This window comes from Castor canadensis, chromosome 3, assembly GCF_047511655.1.
Source record: "Castor canadensis chromosome 3, mCasCan1.hap1v2, whole genome shotgun sequence".
Classification (NCBI taxonomy): Eukaryota; Metazoa; Chordata; class Mammalia; order Rodentia; family Castoridae; genus Castor; species Castor canadensis.
Genome location: NC_133388.1, coordinates 121,670,709 through 121,690,218, shown reverse-complemented (window position 1 = coordinate 121,690,218; position 19,510 = coordinate 121,670,709). Strand labels below are relative to the sequence as shown.

The 19,510-nt window shown below is 42.7% G+C and overlaps 1 long non-coding RNA gene across 1 annotated transcript; it reads left to right on the top strand.

Annotated features, from left to right (window-relative positions):
• Window positions 1–2,257: 2,257 nt before the first annotated feature.
• On the top strand, window positions 2,258–4,715 carry LOC141421660 (uncharacterized). The gene is made up of 2 exons (XR_012446322.1): window positions 2,258–3,156; window positions 3,424–4,715. It is a non-coding gene; the product is annotated as an uncharacterized lncRNA (long non-coding RNA).
• The last annotated feature ends 14,795 nt before the right edge of the window (window positions 4,716–19,510 follow it).

The window sequence follows — 19,510 nt, the reverse complement described above, 5'->3', positions numbered from 1 at the left end:
CATTGCAAGGCAAAGGGCAATGTAAGCTATGGAAATGGTTTCTTTTTTTATTATTGTTTTACTAGGGGTACATTGTGACATTAAAAAAAAAAAAAAAGCACAATCTCCCAGAACATATGGAACACAGAAAAGGCAGTGCTAAGGGAAAAGTGTATAGCCATGAGTGCATATATTAAAAACCCAAAAAGATCTCAAATAAATGACCTAATGCTGCATCTCAAACTCCTAGAAAAATAAGAACAAGCTAAACCCAAAACAAGCAGAAGGAGAGAAGTAATAAAAATAAGGGCCAGGATCAATGAAATAGAGACCCAAAGAAACCACACAAAGAATCACTGAGATGAAAAGCTGGAAATGGTTTCCTAGTGTCTCTCAGAACTGGTTTTAACCACAACAAAACTATGGGTGAGGGTAAGTTCCCAGTTTCTCTGTGTCACCCCCCTCTACCCCCCATCTCTCTAGTCAACACACACACACACACACACACACCCCTTTTCTTTCTGTTCCTTTTCCTGATTTTCTCACACCCTGTGCCTTGACCTGAGACCCAAGTGTCCTTTGGCCACCCTGGACTCTCACCAATGCCATCCCACACAAGGATTCCCATCTTGAGTGCCCCATACTCTGAACTTCCAACTGCCAGAAACACTGGCTGTGAGAGCTTGAGATACTGTGGAACCTCATGGAGACTCAGTTTCCTCAGTAGTTGCAAATAAAATGTTGTATCTTCCTCCAAACATCCTGGAAAAGATTAAACAAAATAATTGGCACTGACATGCAGCTGATATGCACTAGTATGGCCAGTCAGGTGTGAAAATGTTAGAACATTTCCACACTGGCTGGTAAGGGCCAATCCCAGAGCCCCCCAAAGCACCCTGCACCCCATTGATCCTGGTTGAGGCTCTCACCAACCTCTCTTTGGACCAGCACCTGTGAGCCTGGCACAGTGAGAGAAGGGGCCCAGGACCCACTCAGCATTATGGCCAGCATTTTTCCTTATTGGTCATTTGCCTACGTTCTGCCAGTTGTTAAAATTCTGGACTGTCCTTCTGGAAACAATGCATTTGAATGTGCCTAAAGTGTAGACCAAGTAAGTGTAAGGCAGACCAAGGGATGGAGGGTGATCCTTTACACTGTCACCAGTCACTTATACCTTAGAATAAGTAAATGGGGGATTTGAGATGAGGTTTTCTTAGGGATTGGAAGATAAGATGAAAGGAGGGGCAAAATGCTGAGAGAGCAAAGGGTTTGAATCTGAATGGTAAGGAACTGTGGACTACTTTCCTCCACTTTGTCTGGAGCCAGCAGCATTTCCAGGATTCAAAGTAGAACACTCCCAGAAGCAAATGCCCTCTATGAAGAAGATAGGAAATGACCCCAACAGGTAGTCCTGTAGGGTCCCACCAACCAGACAATAGCCATGTACCCCCTGAGTACAGACTCAGGGGCAGGAAGCCTGGTGCTGACACCCAGTCCCACGTTTATTGAGAGAGGAAAGAGAAAGAGAAAGAGTGCTTCACGGGTCAAGCCACTTGCGTTTCTTTGAGCTTCTATTTTGTCTCATCTGTAAACATGAATTAAATTACCTGTCCAGTCAACTTCACAGGCTGATGAAAGATCAGAAGAGAGCTCATGCATAAAAGACTTTAGAAATTGTGAATTGCTTTCCTAACATATGGTGTTATGATAATCCACTCCATTCAGAAAGAAGCAGAGCTGGGCGTGGGGAGAAGTGACTCAGGCAGCTGAAGACAGGAGTGAGGGCTGAAGAGCTAGGCAGGGACTGAAAATAGAATCATTTTCAGAGCCCAGCAGCCAGACTCCTCTGTGGCTGACAGGCAGGGACTCCAGGCTGGCTGAGCCCCAGACTACCTGCTCCCCAGTGTGGGACCAGTGCCTGCAACTGGAGGTAGCCACATACCCTGCCAGGTTTGTACAGGTCAGTGGCCTTAGGCTCACAGACAAGAAATGGAGGATGACTACTCTTTTGAATTCAAACGACTCCCTCTCCAGGAGTTGCCTCCTGCTGCCAAATGGTGCCTTGGCCTCTTGCCTACATTCCCAACCAGCAAAATTAGCCCCAAATGAAACCTACAAAGCACATTGGCCCAGAGACCACAGGCCCAACCTACATAGTCCAGGCCGGAGGAGGGAAGCCAGTCTCTGCCCATCCAGCCTCACCAAAATCCAGTCCTTCAATTCCAAGGCAGTTGACATAGCCCAGTACCCATAAGTCTGAAGTATTGGTAAGAGCTGGTGTTTGACAGCAAGCTGGCCTGCTTGGAAGTAACTAGGCAGAGTTTCAGTGTTTCACAAACAAACACTCCTCCAAAGCATTTCTGCTTTTTGCCCAGGCCAAGGAAAGCAAGGTAATAATTCAAAGAATAGTGACCTCACCAGGAAAGCAGGCTCTGTAGTCACATACAAACCCCACATCCCCAAATAACCCAGGAAACTTGTGTGTCATGAAAAATCCCCAGAGGCACTGCCCTGCAGAATAACAGGTGCCCAGTATAGAGGCAGTGTGGGAGGGGGGACCAAACTGTGTTCCCTCACAGTCTAGGAAAACCACCCTCTCAGGGTGATGGGTGAAAGGTAGAGAGGTTTTTAGCCTCTCTCTTTACCACATAAAGAAACCAGAACAAAGCCAAAGTGATTTGTCATCCAGGCTCTCTTGGCCCTGGCCAGGCTCTCGAGCCAGTGGGCTGCTTTACAGCCACTGGGAGCCGATGCTGCTGTGAGGCCACACTTCTCCATCTGTTTCTCGTTCTTCCTCAGGATGTGGTAAGAGCTGAGCTTAGGGGAAGTAGGAAGCAAAGAAGGTAAAGAATACCTGCAAGGTGTAGCTGCTTAGTCTCTGCCCCTCCAGCCCAAGACAAAGGAGAGCAGAATGCCATCGTGTACCCAAGTCTCAGAACTGAGTAGGCATATCCCTCCTTTGCCCACCAGGCACCTGGAGCTGTGTGCTAGAGTCTATCCTCCAAATAACACAGTGGGATGGTTCTTTATTTTCCCTAAGGTTGACTACAAGTGTGGAAACTCCTTCAGTGTTCCTGACCAGAATCACAACTCATTTTCAGAGAGATGAAACGCTGTCTGTGGCTCCAGGGAGGCAGGAGGCCCAAGCAGGTCGTCAGCCAGTCCATTACTCAGCAGGTAAGCTGATTGCAAAAGGCAGTGGTTCAGCTGTCATCCCAGTGTTCAGGGCAATGGCACAAACAGTATGCAACAGCACAGGTCAATATCCTGGCCTAGCTCTTATAAAATCCCCTCTGGCATGTGCAGGAAGAGGGGGCAGGGCATAGGCAAAACAGATTTCTTGATGTGAGACTATTTCTCCAGCCTGGGGATATTTTTAGCTTCTTTACTCTGCCTGAAAGTGAATCAAATAAAACCACAGGCCTACCTATGTGATTGTTTTAGCTCCAGGGACCTCCAGAAGAAGAACCTCCGCCCACCAAGAAACCTGGATTTGTGACAAGGATTTCACCTTCCTCCTCCACGATTTAATGCTACATTTTGCAATGCAGACTTTGCCTTCTCTTCAAGACAACAAAAAGCAAAAACTCATCCTAAGGAAACTCAGAACTCAGCAATGCCTACATTGGAGTTATGGAGCCAACAGGAGAGATAAGATAGGTTAGGAAATATATTCTAGAAAAAGTGAGCTGAGAGTTAGATGTGGGAATCTGAGACGACAGAAAGAAAGCAAAATGGAAAAGGAGCTTACAGAAGCTTGGAGTCAGAAAGTGAGATCATGTCTTCCGGAGATGTTGAAATCTCCGGAATTCAGAGTTGATCAGGATCAACTCTCTATTCAATAAACAGGGCTGGACACTGTGGCTACCAAGATGAAGTATCATATTATGCACAGAGCAACAGCATCACAGATGATGCCAACCCAGCTGAGGCAGGAGAGATCAGGGAAATTGAGGCATGAGAAACATCATCCAGGAATTTACAAATAAGTATTGCACTAATGAATAGGTTGGTTAAAAGCATACAGATACTGTTATCTTTTAAAAGTAGTCATACACAAGTCTCCTGGTTTATAAGGAAGGAGAGTCCATCGGGAGTGGCGTAAATTAGGTTTCCTTTCATAGTCACATGAAGGCAAATGCCAAATTAAGGCCAAGGCAGATCCAAGTGGAGGTGTCATCTCTTTATCTCTTAAATGAAACCAAAACTGAGAATATTCTCTGTATCCAGCACAAACTGGACACTGTATGCTTTTAACCAAGCTATTCATTAGTACAATATTTATGTGTAAATTCCTGGCTGCTGTTTCCCATGCCTCAATTTCCCTGATCTATCCTGCCTCATAACCAAGTTAGAAAACCACATGACCTGTATTACACATTTGTATTTTGCTAAGAGAAAATAAAGGGCAAGTGTCTGACTGGAACAGTGAGGAACTCTTGAGTCAGGTGTTGAAAGACGAATACAGTTTTGCCAAGAAAAGAGAGGGCAAGGGCAGAAGGACATTCCAAAGATAAGGCAGTTACAAAAGACTCGAAGGAAAGGGGCCAAGAAACTGGTTAGGGAGATTTCTCCTACAGTGAGAACAAGGAGCATTTCTTTAGCAGGGGCTTGGCAAACATCAGTCTGTGGCTGGTCTGGTGAAGGGGATGGGGGGAGCAGGAAAGAGAGAGACTGAGAGAGAGAAAGAGAGAGAGAGAGAGAGAGAGAGAGAGAGAGAGAGAAAGAGAGAGAAACACAGAGAGAGAGAGAGAGAGAGAGAGAGAGAGAAAGAGAGACAAGATTAAAAAAAAAAAAAAGAGGCAAAGGAAGAGAAAGACCATGGCTTTGTTTGCACTTTGTATATCTCCTCTCCTCTCACATTGCTTACCTAGAAAATAATTGTTCATCTTGCCTGGCACCAGTGGCTCATGCCTGTAATCCTAGCTACTCTGGAGGCAGAGATCAGGAGGATCAAGGTTCAAAGTCAGTCCAGGCAAGTAGTTCCCAAGACCCTATCTTGGGGAAAAAAAACCCATCACAAAAAAGGGTTGGTGGAGTGGCTCAAGGTATAGGCCCTGAGTTCAAACTCCAGTACCACAAATAAAATAATAATAATAATTGTTCTTCTACAAAATACATATACATATGGCTGAGTTATTTAAAGTATGGCAAGCCTGCCTTAATTGTAAATTCATTACACATGGTTTTGAATAAGCATGGTCATAAATTAATTAACTAATTAGATCAAAAGAAATTTCAAAACCAAAAATTTTTCATCCCCTCATGGGCATTCCACAGTTCAGTAGTTGTAGAAAAGCTCTCAGTCATCCTGTGTTATCGTCAGTTGTGTTTAAATGGTTGTGTGATCTGCTGAGTGCTTCTCTGCCTTTAATTTTGTAAAAGTATGCCTCCCAAAAACCAAATGGTGTCCAAAAAAGCAGTAAATGTTGATGTGCTTAATTTAAGTGATCAAGTGAAAATTTGCAATTCATTGAAAGGCAGCCTGTCTTTAGCAGAAGTTGGATGGTGTTATGGGAAAAAATGAACTCAACATCTACAATACAGCACTGAACTCTATGCATCCTGAACATTTGTGATATTTCCTCAATTTGGTCTCCTTGGAACCATAGACCCTCCCATACCAAAGGCCTACTCTAGTTAAATTCATAGAAACAGTAAATAGGTGTTGGCTGCTAGAGGCTGGGAAGAAGGAGAAATGGGGGGAGAGGTTGTTCAATGGGTATAGAGTTTCAGTTTTACAAAATGAAAAAGCAGGCAAGAGGTGTGGTTCAAGTATAGAGTGCTTCCTTTGCAAGTTCGAAGCTCTGAATTCAAACCCCAGTCCCACTTAAAAAAGAAAAACACTCTAGAGATTTGCTGCACAACCATATGAAAATACTTAACACTATGAAACTGCACCCTCAAAAATGATTAAGAAGGCTGCCCAGTGGCTCATGCCTGTAATCTTTGCTACTCTAGATGCAGAGATCAGGAGGCCAGTTAGGGCAAATAGTTTAAGACACTATCTCAGAAATAACCAACACTGCAAATAACTGTGTACACATGTATGTAAATGGAAAAATGATACCTGCTAAAACTATTCCAGGAATGGGGAGAGGAAATAAAGAAGAATGATGGAGGGGATGAATTCAAGTATGATATATTTGATTTATTGTAAAAACTTTTGTAAATGCCACCCAGCACAACAATAAAAAATAATAATAATTTTAAAAATAACCAACACACATACAACAAAAAAGGGCTGGCATTGTGGCACAAGCGGTAGAGTGCCTGCCTAGCAAGTGTGAGGCCCTAGTTCAAACCCAAGTACCCCCCACTAAAAAAAGATTAGGAAGATAACCTTTATGTTATGTGTTTTTTACTTCATAGCAGACTTTGTACACTTGGTTTCCCAAATAAAGAAATTAATAAGTGAGCAGACAGGCCCACATGTGGCCAAGAGGATTTGCTAACAACAAAAAGCTTCTTGTGTTACTCATAAAGTCACCACGTTAACATTGGTTGAGCTACTGTTGTGGGGAGAATAAGAAAGAGTAATAGAGGGGTGAATTTGATCCAAGTACATTATATGCGTGTATGGAACTATCACAATGGAACCCCTGCATGCAATTAATGTATGCTAATAAAATGAGAGAGAAAAGGAAACAAACAAAAAATGAAAAAAACAAAAAATTGATTCACTTTTTGAATATAGATACATACATATGTGTATATGTATACATGAAAACTTGGCATAGAACAGGAAACTAATACACTTAGTAATACTTTCTAAATTTTGTCAAAACTTTGCAGAATTAAAATTTTAAATGAATAAAATTAATTTAGAAGAAATAGTGTTTGAGCTAAATGAAAAGTCATGCTTTACTGAGTGATATTAAATATGTCCCCTGTAGTTGTATTTTCTTTCTGCCCACTTTTCTCAAAATTTCAACAAATTTTTGAAATAGAAATTTACAGGTATCTTCTGCTTTTCCTGGTCAGTGATGTCACAGTTGTCTCCACTGTGGGCAATAAATGTTGACAAAACCTTTTCAAATTACATGTTCATTATGGTATATCTTGACACACAGAAATCTGGTATCTATTTTTTTTCTTTTCTTTTCTTTTTATTTTTCCTCTCAATGCTGGGGGTTGAACTTAGAGCTTCATGCATGCTAGGCAATTGCTTTACCATTGAACCACTTCCCAGCCCTTAACTTTTGATTAAATGTGAATTTTTCATTGTTTTCTTCTTCCTTGCTTCCTCTATCCTTCCATTACTTTACTTTTTTGAGAAAGGGTCTCACTAAGTGACCCAGACTGGCTTCCAACTCATAATCCTCCTTCCTCAGCCTCCCGAGGGCTGAGATTACCGTATGCACCACCACAGCCTGTAATTTTTCATTTTTAAAAGCTGACTGGCAGAAAGGTTTATTGTAAATTTTTAAGGCATTAGTAAGTGTATTAGTTTCCTGTTGCTACTATAACAAATTACCACAAGTTGAATGATTTAAAAAACACGAGAGTATTATCTTAGTTCTGGATGTCAGAAGCCTAAAGTCAGTCTTTTCTGGGCTAAAGTTAAGGTGTTGTTCAAGCGTGGTTCCTTTTGGAGGCTCTGAGAGAAGTCTGCTTCCTGGCCCTTTTCAGTTTCCAGAGTCCACTTGCAGTCTTTGGCTCATGACCACTTCCTTATATCATCCCAGTCTCTTGCTTTGTTGTGGTAGCTACTACTGACTCTGATCTATTTCCCAGTTATAAGGACTTAGATCACCCAGAAAAATCTCTCCAACTCAAGATCCTGAATTTAGTCACATCTGCAAGTTCTTTTGGCCATGTGAGGTCACAACATGCACGGGTTCCAGGTATTAGGACAGTGAAGGAGATGGGAGAGAGACCTGGTTCAGTCTACCACACTAAGCAATATAAAAACTAGATGTATATGACATGGTAAGTGACAGAACCAATGCAGCAGGAGCTTTCCGACTGCTGCCCATGTGCTCGAGTTAGAACTTCTCATCCACCATCTCCCAAACATCACAAATACAATTAACTTGTATTTTCCCACATGTCCCATTGACCTCACTGATGGGCAGCCTGGCACTTAGAGCCTATGGTGTCACATAGGCCAAAACATGGGTCACAGCACAACTGGCTGGTACACTGAGGTGCCAACAGCAATCAGCCCCAGGCAGAGCAGCAACGATTATCACTACCTGGAGCCAGAGAAGTCAGTTGTCCCATGGCTCTTGTCCTAAAGAATTTCATTTTTATTTTATCAGTAATCATCCTCCATGATGCCCTTGAAAAGGGGATGCTAGTTATGCTGCCTCTGGAAAAATAAAAAATAAAAAAAAGACTTGGGCACCCCCAGCTGTCCTTTGGGTATAACCAAGTGTGAAGGGAAATACTGACCAGCGCACTATGACTCACTTGCTGCCTGCCAGAACCAGCAGCTGGAAGCAGAAGCCCACCAGATTTATCCCCGATTATCTCTGGACCACTAATAGCAGTACACTCTAAAAAAAAATCTGGGACAAATGTTAATCCAGACAGAATGCCAGAATGAATAAGAAGCATAGTCAGAGACTGTCCCAAGCAAGCCAGCACCTACAGTTTTACCCTAACAAGTGAAAGAAATTTTAGCATTTCTTTTAAAATAGTAAGTAAGCCAAGATTTGGCAAAGCAGTGATTAATAATAATACAATTTAACAACGATGGAATGTAACCCACATTCAGTTACTCTAAATTATGTATCACTTCCTTTATAAGCAGGCATTGATAATAGCTTATATCACAGAGCAGATATGCTCTTGGAAGAAAATGTTAAGACAGAATTGCAAGGTAATTTACAATCTGTTACTCACCAGTCAAACTAAGCAAGGCAGCACCTACTTTGGCAACTGTCCAAATTTAAGTAACTACTCCAAGAAACAGTGTGACAATTCAAAACCCATTAAGTGATAACAAATGGTTACCTGCCTTTCTTCACATTCTTCTTACTAGGCTTCTGACCACAGAGCCCCTGGGTTCTCCTCCTTGGTCTTGCCTGTCCTGTTCTCTTGGCTCCCATGCTGTCCCCTGAAATGGAGGCCTCAGCTTTCCTTACTTGTGCTTTACAAATACTCATTGGAGAAATAACTCTTGTAGCATTGTCTGCCATCATCTGACCAAAGTTCTCTCTCCTTTCTTGACACCCACCCAAGCTCTAAGGCTGAATCACACTTCCTTCAAGTTTCAGCTCAAGTCTGATATTTCCTCCCTGTGAATTCCAATAGCACTTATCTAAAATTCAGTTATACAAATATATTCCTACATTATTCCACATACATTTGGTCCCTTCCTAGCCACAGTGAAAACTCCTCAAGCAAAGAGGTGAGGTTTTCATTCATTCATTCAACAAACATTTATAGAGCCTCCTATGTAGAAATGCTGTTTTAGATGCACAAGTAAAGGCTGGAGACAGCTCAGTGGTAGAAGGCTTGGCTAGCATTGTAAGGTCCTGGTTTGATCCTTAACACCTCAAAAAGGTGTGTGTGGGGGGAAGCAGATCTCTAGATACAGAAGTTAAAAAAACAAACATACCTGACTTCATGTTTTAGTGGAGTGAGATGGAGAGATGAAGTGGCAGTGAGGAGGGATAGGCCAAGAACAATAAGCTAAGAAATAAGTAAATTGTATGTAGTATATTACTAAGTTTTATTATTACTGAGTATTCAATGCTCTCATGTGGCTAGTAGCTATCATTCCAGACAGTACGGGTCTTTATTTCCTGGATTTCACCTAATTTAATCTGAAGTCTGTCAGAAACAAATGAAGCTGCACTATTAGTTTTCATTTTCTCAGATGCAAAGGAAGCCACTGAACTCACACTTCGTACTTCAATTCAGGCAGTAGGAATAGGTGAGAACTGTGGTGTGGGCTGGTTTTTGTTACACAAAAAGCAAACAACAGAATGACCACATTGGCAAATCTGTGTGCACAGGCAGCTCTCAGGGCATCAGATGTTTGCTATTAAAAAAAAAAAAAAAAAAAGCAAGAAAACAAATTGTCCTGCAGACTGAAGGGCAATTACTAAAGGGAAGGTTCCAAAGACATTTTGGGAGATGATGTCACTGAATGAATGTACCAGTTGCTTGCCAATGCTCTGTGTCACCAAACCCTGTGTGCTCCCAGATGCTTCTTCCATCCCCAGCTACCACGATTTATGAGCGATTTCTGCTTCCTCTACTCCTATCTGCTCTTAGAATTTGTTTCTTTTAAATGAAATGTATATATAACATCCAATGTTTGCATAACAAAGGTGAGCTCTCGTGTACACGAAAGACTATCTCTAGAATGATATTCTAGAAACTGGCAGTCAGTGGCCATTCTCTCTGGGATGAATCTTGGGACTGGAGAGCAAGAACAGGGAGAACCTCGCTCTTCACAATATATCCTTTTGAACCCTACATTTTTTTTAATCAAATGCATCTTATTTTTTAACTTATTTTTAAATTTATTTTAGATTTATAGAAAAATGGGCAGAGTACAGAGAGTTCCCATATACTCCCTGGTCCCTCTACACTCAATTATAAATATCTTGGGTAATCCAGTACATTTGTTACAATCAATCAGTCAATATTGGTAGACTGTTATTACCTTAGGGTTCATTCTTGGTGTTTATTGCACACTCTGTGGGGTTTGACAACGTGTGATGGCGTGTATCCACCATTGCAGCATGAGACAGGATGGTTTTACTACCCCAAACATCCTCCATGCTCTGCCTGTTCATCTCTCTCTCCCCTTCTCCCCACAAACCCCTACCTAACTGGGATTTTTATTGTCTCTGTAGTTTCGCCTTTAGTGTTTTTCTGTTATGTGCATCTTTACTTATTTTTTAAAGGTTTGTTTTTTGTTTTTTACTGTAACATACTTTAGAAGTCTGTTCAAACTAGGTAAGCCTCTCAGGGAACCCACTGTAAACCATCATCATAAAGGGATTTTACAATATTAACTATGTCAATATAAAATACGTTAAGATACACTGAAAACTGTTGAACAATAGCGGGTAGGAGAAGGGTAAGAGAGTAACAGAAGGGTTAATCTGATTAAAGTCCAAGATACTCATAGGCGACATTCCTTTGAACAATGAATGATACACTTAAAAAATGAAGGGCAGGAATGTGGAACAGGTCCTGTTGGGGGTAGGTACTAGTAGGAGCAGGGAGGGTGGATGGAGAGGGTGAAAGAGGGTGAATGTAGTCGATGTACTTTTTATACTTGTATGAAAATAGAACAATGACACCTATTGAAATTGTTTTAAGTAGGAAGGTGGGATGAGGGAGAATGATAGCGAAATGACTCTAACCAAGGTACATTGTAGGCATATATGGAAAGGTCACAACAACGCCCCCCCATGTACAACTAATATATACCAATGAAATTGTTGTTCATAGAAAAATATGTTTAAAAATTATCAGAAGTATGGTTGAGTGTTTTCTGGACAGCTTGCTATTACCGCAAATATCCTCCTCTCCTTTCCCTCTGCCCTGTCTAGTGCTAAAAATGATTTCAGTTGACATAATCAAGAAACTTAGAAGTATTTGCAAACCTATCATTAATTGAAAACCACAGTATGGTGTTGCATCTCAAAGAGCAAAATCAAAGAACTTGAGGTATAAGTTTTCAGGACTTGAGTGGATTCTCAGAAAAGAAGCAGCACTCACCAAGGATGACTGTGCCTTTCCTGAGGGAAAACTGTGGTAAATACAAGCCTCCATGTCGTTACTCGCGCTTTCCATCACTACTGCCTGCTGGGTGATCTGACACGTCCCTGATCCCCACCTTACCCCTCTCCCCCCAACCTCAAAGGCACCCAGGAGCATCAGCCTGAAAGTGAGCTCAGGAACTGAATGGGGCTGGGATGAATGAAGCTTTTTCTTTACTTGGAAATAAAATCATGTAAACAATAAGAGTTGTGTGGATTTTTTTTTCAGCTTCTTTTTAACAGCTTTATCAAATGCGCTTGCATAAATCAATGATGGAAAAATGTCATGTGCCTTAATGAAATGCCAGTACCTCTCTCTCCTAGGAGAGAAATCAAGGCAGGCATAGGCAAAAAAAGACAGTTGGAGCCACCAAGTCAGTGCCTGGCAGAGGGGGGCCTCACATCCAGGGGTGCTGTGGCCTCACTACAGGCAATGTGTTTCACAGACTACTTTCCCTGGAATAAACACTCTCCACCACAGCAGACCATATTCATTCATTGTACTTGCCCTGTAGAGACTCAGAATTTTTGAATTTTCAGAATCAATGACACATATCAATACCAGAATTATCAAAATCAGTCTCACTTGCTTTTAATCATAAGCTGCAGTTGAAAATCCTGACGCTATCCGCAGCAGCCATAATGACATCTTACCTCTAACATCTCCACAGTCTTCCTTCCAAAACACATCAGGCCTGAGGGGTTTGTTTACAGAAACCAACAAGAGGCATGATAAGTGTCAAACATAGGCCTGGGGTCTCTGGAGGGAAGGTCTGTGACCACCACAGGGAGATTAGCACCTTTTATTAGTGAGTTTTACAGAGTTAAGAAAAGCAGCTGATTAAACTGAAATCTTAATCTTCACAAGAGTGGCCTGATGAGTTTGTATAATGCATATTCCTGGCTTCTTACCCGGACATTATCACAGGTTAAAGTGGGCATTAAATATTATTATTAATAATAATAACAACAGCAGCAACAAAAACTCCTGGGATTCAGATGCCAGTGGTCTGATTGGCCCTAAATTCTTAGTTTCCTTCACTTCCATTTTAGCTTCACATCATTTCTTCATAGCCCATGTTTTTCTGCAAAAGAGCTAGAATCCCAAAGGACACCCTTATTTAATATTCAGATACATCATTGAATGTTTACATGTAATTTATAGCCAACCCATCTGAGCTCTTCACTGCTCAAGGGAGATTGTAGTGGGAGATGGACAGACTAGGAAAGACTAGGTCTGGGCCCTCACTCTCAGGAAACATCCATGAGTGGCTACTCTAGGCTCATCCTTTATCTGATCAATATTCTTAGGTAGTCCTCCCAGCAACCACATTTTCTAAATGAGAAATTGGAGGCTCAGAGAGGCTTAATAACTTGCTCAAGGTGGCAGAGATACTAAGTATGTGTGTGTCTGCCCTGATCCCAGATGGACCTATTACCAGACAGCTGCAGTGTATCTGAAACACTCCACAAGCAAGCATGCAACCACTTGTCTTTAGATTTAATAGAAAAGGAAAAAAGTGAAAACCTTTTGAAAATGTTTTCACTTGATGGCTACATGAGTGTGACCAGAAATAACCCCTCCTGAGAAAGGAAATCATTTGGCTACTTGTGGTTTAGAACTACTGCCCCACCCTCACTGTCCTACCTAACAAGTCAGTGAGCTCCTAAAGTACTGCCTTCCACTTGAGTCACATCAGTGTGTCAGGGCCAGAAAAGGGGGGAAATTCCATTAAATATCAGAAGCCTTGATTCAGGAAGGAGTGACTCAGAAGCACCGACAGCCTCTCAGCCTAGAAGGCCGTCCTTATTGAGAAGACACGTGCAATCAGCAGAGACAGCAGGACTTTGGCTTCCAGAGCATCAGCCTTAAACAGATGGCTCAATTCTGGGCCCAAGGTCTGCAGGCAAAAACTTCAGACAGCCCTGGGGCAAATGATTTAACTTCCTTGATCCTCAGTGCTTACATGTGTACAGTGAAGATAGTAACACTGGTGGCATGGAGAAGTCGTGCGCATAAATAAGACGAGGTAATGAAATTGGCTCTAGTGGGTACTGGATCCATGTGAATTCCTTCTGGATTCTCTGCAGAAGGATGTAGTGAATAGAAGCTTGGCTAAAGTGCTTTACTGTTGACCTCATTCCTTCTGAGTTGCATGCCACTCACTAGGTGCTGGAGACACAGGGGGAAGGCATCTGGGACCAAGGTGGAACTCCAGTGACAATGCAGTGTGACACAAGCAGAAACTCAAAAGGAGCTGAGACAGGGCCCTGGAGGAGGACTGGCTTGCCTGTGCTGCCTAGGATGTCAGAAGGACCCCGGGAAAGCTGGGGTTGCGCAAGGTCAGGAGTAAGAGGCTGCTAGATGATCGAAAGAAAGAGTTTTAGGCAAAACAAAGAGCAAAAACAAAACTATCCAAGGCCTGAGAATGACTCTGGGCATTGAAAAATGGTCTATTTGATGGGCATAGAGTGATGGGAAACGGTGGACGGAAAGACTGGGACAAGAGGAAAGGCCTAGAATGCAGTGCCAAGCCCTTGTTTTTTGACTCTAGTTGGCAGTTGGGAGACACAGGAAGCTCCCCAGAACAGCGGAGTGCTTTGAAGAGACCTCTTACAGAGAGCTCTCTGAATGACTAGCAGCTCTGTGAACCACATAAGGGTTAGAGCCAAAATATTGAAAAATGACCAAAAAGAAACAAGGATTAAGTAATGGGAAAGCAACGCTAAAAGCCCAGCTGCTCCATGAGTTGTCTAATCAGCACTTGACAATCACAGATTACACTGAGAAGTCTTCACTATATACTAAAACCCTGTATATAGTGATTGTCATATGCTAACAGTGTGTCCTTTCCAGTGGCACATTCCAAAGTGTGACTGGGAGCCCGGGGATCCAAAAGGGATGACAGAAGGGATTCACTTCTGTCAATTCAAAATGGCTCCTCTCCTAGGCATGAGGTCAGCTCCTGGACAATGAAGTGTCTGTAGAGAACCTTATTTTGTTGTTGTGTTGTTGTTTTTTGTTGCGGTACTAGGGCTTTAACTCAGGGCCTTCACCTTGAACCACTCCACCAGCTCTATTTTTGTGAAGGTTTTTTCAAAATAGGGTCTCATAAACTCTTTACTAGGGCTGGCTTCGAACCACAATCTTCCTGATCTCTGCCTCCTGAGTAGCTAGGACTACAGGCATGGGTCACCGGTGCCCAGCATGAGAAACTTGTTTTACTTTGTTGGACTCAGCTTTCTCTGAAGCACACAGCCATGCCCTGGAACCTAGTCTTACAGCTTTGCCTTGTCCCTTATTCACTTATTTATTCATTCATTCACTCATTCATTCATGCACTCATTTAACAAATATTTGTGTCCTAGCAATATGAAGGTTATAGTAAAAATATAGAGATAAAAGAAGAACTGATTTATTTCAAGGTGACACTTCTAATATATGTCCTAGCTACAACAAAATGAAATATACTACACAAATAAGATTTTATGGAAATTCTAAATGAAAAGTGATTTTAAATCTTAGTTACTACACACAATTTGAAAATTTTCTATCAATCTTTGCTTCTGGAGGTGTGGCCCATGGAACCAGGTCCAAGACACCACCTGGCAGCTTGTTAGAAATGCAAAATTATAGCCTCCACTGGAACCTACTGAATTGGGATCTGCATTTTAGCAGTGTATGCGCATTCAAATTTGAGAAACTGGTTTAGAGCCATGAGACCTAAATCTTGCTTTATAGTCTTAAAAAAAAAAAGGAAAGAATAAACAGAAAGTGATCAAAACTCTATTCCATGTATTGTGAGATTAGCCTAACCACAGCATAATCTTTCAAAATTAGTACTTCTTTTCCTTAAGTGCATCTTGTGTTTCCAATTCATCCATTATTCCTTCTGAGAAGGATGCAGGTGTGTGGGGTTCAAAGATGAAAAAAGAAGGGAAAAATAGGTCCCCGCTGGGAGGCAGACTGGGCTGGCAAGCTACCAGCAGATTCAATTCTAGGAGACGAAGTCCATGTGCTTTGAGGTGGTCAGGAGTCACTTGCTCTTAGATCTCTGTTTCACCTGCCTTGCAGCTGTCCTGCTGTGCTCTCACAGCAGCATGGGCACATTCGTTTTTTGTGCCAGTTTCATTTCATATGTTAATCAAGAAGTACCTACTAAGTACACTGCATGACCTAAATGCTCTAAGGTACCCAAACACATGGTCAAAGATGTGCAGAAATAATAAGATCAGGTAGAAGTGTGTAGTATCAAAAGAGAAACAAAACAAAGACTACAGGTGTTTAGAGGAGGAAGAGAAAAGTCCTGGCTCAGGAAATCCAGGAAGGCTTAGATGAAGGAGGCAGGAGAAGCAGCTGAGCCTTGAATGGATGATGAGAATTTGAAGTGGTAGAAATGGAATTAGGGAATTTATAAAAGGACATCTAGGGCTGGGGGTGTAGCTCAGTGGTAGCACTTGCCTAGTGTGTTCGAAGTGCTGGTTTGATTCCCTAATACCACAAACATAAATAAATAATAGTAAAAATTTTCAAATAGAAAGGGTATCTAGCTCAGAACAATGGGGATGGTGAAATGAAGGGTTTCTCTGAGGCGATGAGAGAATCTGATTGGTGAAAGAGAGTAAATGGAAGGCTTGGGGCTAGGTCATGGATGGCCCCCTATGTCTATCCAAATGTGGGTCGCAAGGAGTCACTAAAGCTTTTTCTTTCCTTTTTTCTTTTCTTTTTTTTTTTTGGCAGTACTGGGGTTTGAACTCCAGGCTTCACGCTTGCTAGGCAGGTGCTCTATCACTTGAGCCACTCCACCAGCCCTCACCAAAGTTTTTTTTTTGGAGTGGAAGAGTGACACGATCCTTTCTGGGCTCTGGGGATTGGAGATGACAGGTGTGCTTAACCGGTGGGCAGTAAGTGGGAAAGGGTAAGAATTATGAGTCTTCCTGTTGCTTCCTACCATTCCCAGTGGAAGACAGAGCCACTATCTTTCCCTTCATGTCTTTCCAGCCCACTATCCTCCACTTCCTGCCTGCCACGCAATCTACAGATGCTTAGCGCATCTCATGCTATTAGGAGATGGAGTGGAGTCCAGGCCCCACTGAGGCCTTGTGTAGGGTTGAAAAGCGGCCCAAGCTCTGTTCCCAAGAAGACAGTCACAGAACACTGGGTTGAGCTGTGACAGTAAGTATTAAAGCCACAGGTTTCTAAAATTGGAGTTTTCATGATTCTCACTGGGCATTTCCATCATCCCAGAGGAGAGGATGGTCAGATAAGAAACCTCATTTGACAGCAATCTTCTTTCACCTGGGCTGTTTCCAGGTATGTGCTATTCTAAAAAGCAAACTTCTGTCCTCCACCATGTGAGCCTGGCTCCCCTGATCTGCTCTTTCTTCACTCTCACAGAGTCATAGAACTTAGGAGCTGGGTGGAACTTTTGAACAAACCCTTTTGCCTTAATGAAGAACATGAACGGTCTGTTCAACTGCAGTAAACCAATCCCAGAGTACATACAGTCTTTGTAAAAAATACACTAAGTGTAACACTAGAAGAGGTCTCTGACATCTTCCCACCCTTGAAAGTGGGGCTTCTCTGTTCCCCATCTCCACAAGGCTGCTATGTTCCCAGGAAGGGCCACTGCAGACTCCTTCTGAGCTGGAATGAGGCCAGCTGGGGAGGGCCCTCACACAAGGCTCCCAGGTGGGTAGCACCTCTGACCACCTGGATGATCCAGCCTGGACATTCCCCCACCCCAGGCTCACTCTCCCCATCCTCACCCAGAGATGTGAGGGCCCCTTCTTCCCTCATCAAAACAGAAATGCAATAGGATCTTAAACTGTTTAGAAGAGAATTCTAAATGAAGAAAATGCAACTTATTGTGCTTGGCCTAGACCAAAGTACAAAGAGATTGGTGTGAAATCACTTCCTGAATGAGAGTGAGACGTGCTCAGTTGGTTCCCAGTGGAGGTGAGAAGGAGTTATTGGCTCTCTGTGCAATCCCTGTGGAGAATCACTGTATGTGGGAGATAAGGCCTTTCCTGATGTAAGATTCATGGATGCCTCCTTCTCCAAGTGGTGGCCACAGAGTTCCACATGTTAAAATATCCTCTGAAACCTTAGCCTTCTTGAGCTTCAATTTAAACTTACAGAGGAGAAAAGAGGTGTCAGTTAAGTAAGACATCAAAACACATTCAAACATTAAAAGTTGTTGGCAGAGCCAGATGTGGTGGTGAACGCCTATAACCTCAGCACTTGGGAGGTTGAGACATGAGGTTGAAGAGTTTGAGACCTGCCTGAACTACATAGCAAGACCCTGTCTCAAAAAACTAAAAGCTTTTGGGTTGACTTCCCTAACCACCTGTGCTAAAAGATGAAGCCAGAGCTTCTCCTTCCAGAACTGTCTTGGTCCACTTTAAGGCAGAGCCTTGCTTTGGCTCCAGATCTATAAGAACAAGGCAAGTTCCCAGGCTCATGTCAGAAAACACTGAAGCCAAGGGTAAGACAAAGACAAATAAGAAGATTCTGTCCCCAACCAGCCAGCCTTCTCAGGGAACACGAGCACTGGACATGAGAGGGTATTTTTTTCCTAATACTTATGTAGCAGAGTCAATTGTAATGCACTCCACATACGTACAAGGCACAATTTAAAAAGCAAAAAGAAATAAATTTTAACATTTTTACCTAGTCAAATATACAAACTATGATCATTTCAACATGTAATCAACATGTGAGATATTTAACGTTCTTTTTTGCACTAAACCTTGGAAATCTGCTGTGTATTCTACATTTAGAGGATTTCCCAACTCCAACCACATTTCAAGTGACAAATGGCCACGTGTGGTTAGTAGCTACTGTGTTGAATCGCTCAGAGAAGTAAAAACAAGTTGAAAAAGATGATCTAAGGATACCTGCCTGCCTGGTATTGCAGTAGAGGAAGGGGGTGGTGGGGAGTGGATGATCCTCCAGGAAGAGGCTACCATAAAGGGGAAAAGCCATCATCATTATCACCTCTCCAGCCAATATTGGCATGACCTTTAAAGAACATGTTCCATCTTTACCCTGACCCTGTGGACTGGATATTGTTCTGTCATAATTATCAATAAAGAAACAGAGGTCCCCACACCAAAGAGGAACAGGGAGGTAGTGATGGTTGAGGAGTAAGAGAAGGAGGAGGAGAAAGTAAAACAGAGTCAGAAGACCAAGGACTTCTCCAAGGTCACATCATCTTTTCTCTTTGCTGTGCCCCTACAGTGGGGACCCTCTGCTGGGCCCTCACCTCGGTCTGTTTGTCCCCGCTCTCAAAGTAACGGCATGCTCCCAGGTACTTTGCCCCACAGCACCTTTGGGCTGAGCATCATTACCTGTGTGCCCCCTGCTTCAGTGATGAGGCATGGTGTGGTGACCAAGTCACCATTGCAGAGCTAACAGGGGCCTTCTAGAGAAAGCACCTAGACCCGAAGAGGGCAAGTCCGTGGAGTGGAGGTTCATAAGATGAATGGGTTTTCAGACACTCTCCCCTCTGGTCTATGCCCCAGACATTCAGATCTTCTAGAACTGAATGCCCTCTTCAAATCCAAAGTATTTACCACTCTTAAGTTGTGGTCAAGCTGCAGACCTGGGTGAGACCTATTTACTATAATTGGCTGTGCTGTCAGATCTGGAGAATGGGCCATGCCAGAGGGTAGAGGCCATGGGCACCTGGCTACAGACAGAGCAGGATCCTGCTTGTTCCTACCCACCTCTCATTCCACTCCATATATCCACCCATGGATTCATCTACTGCCCACGTCTCCTACCTGCCAGGTCT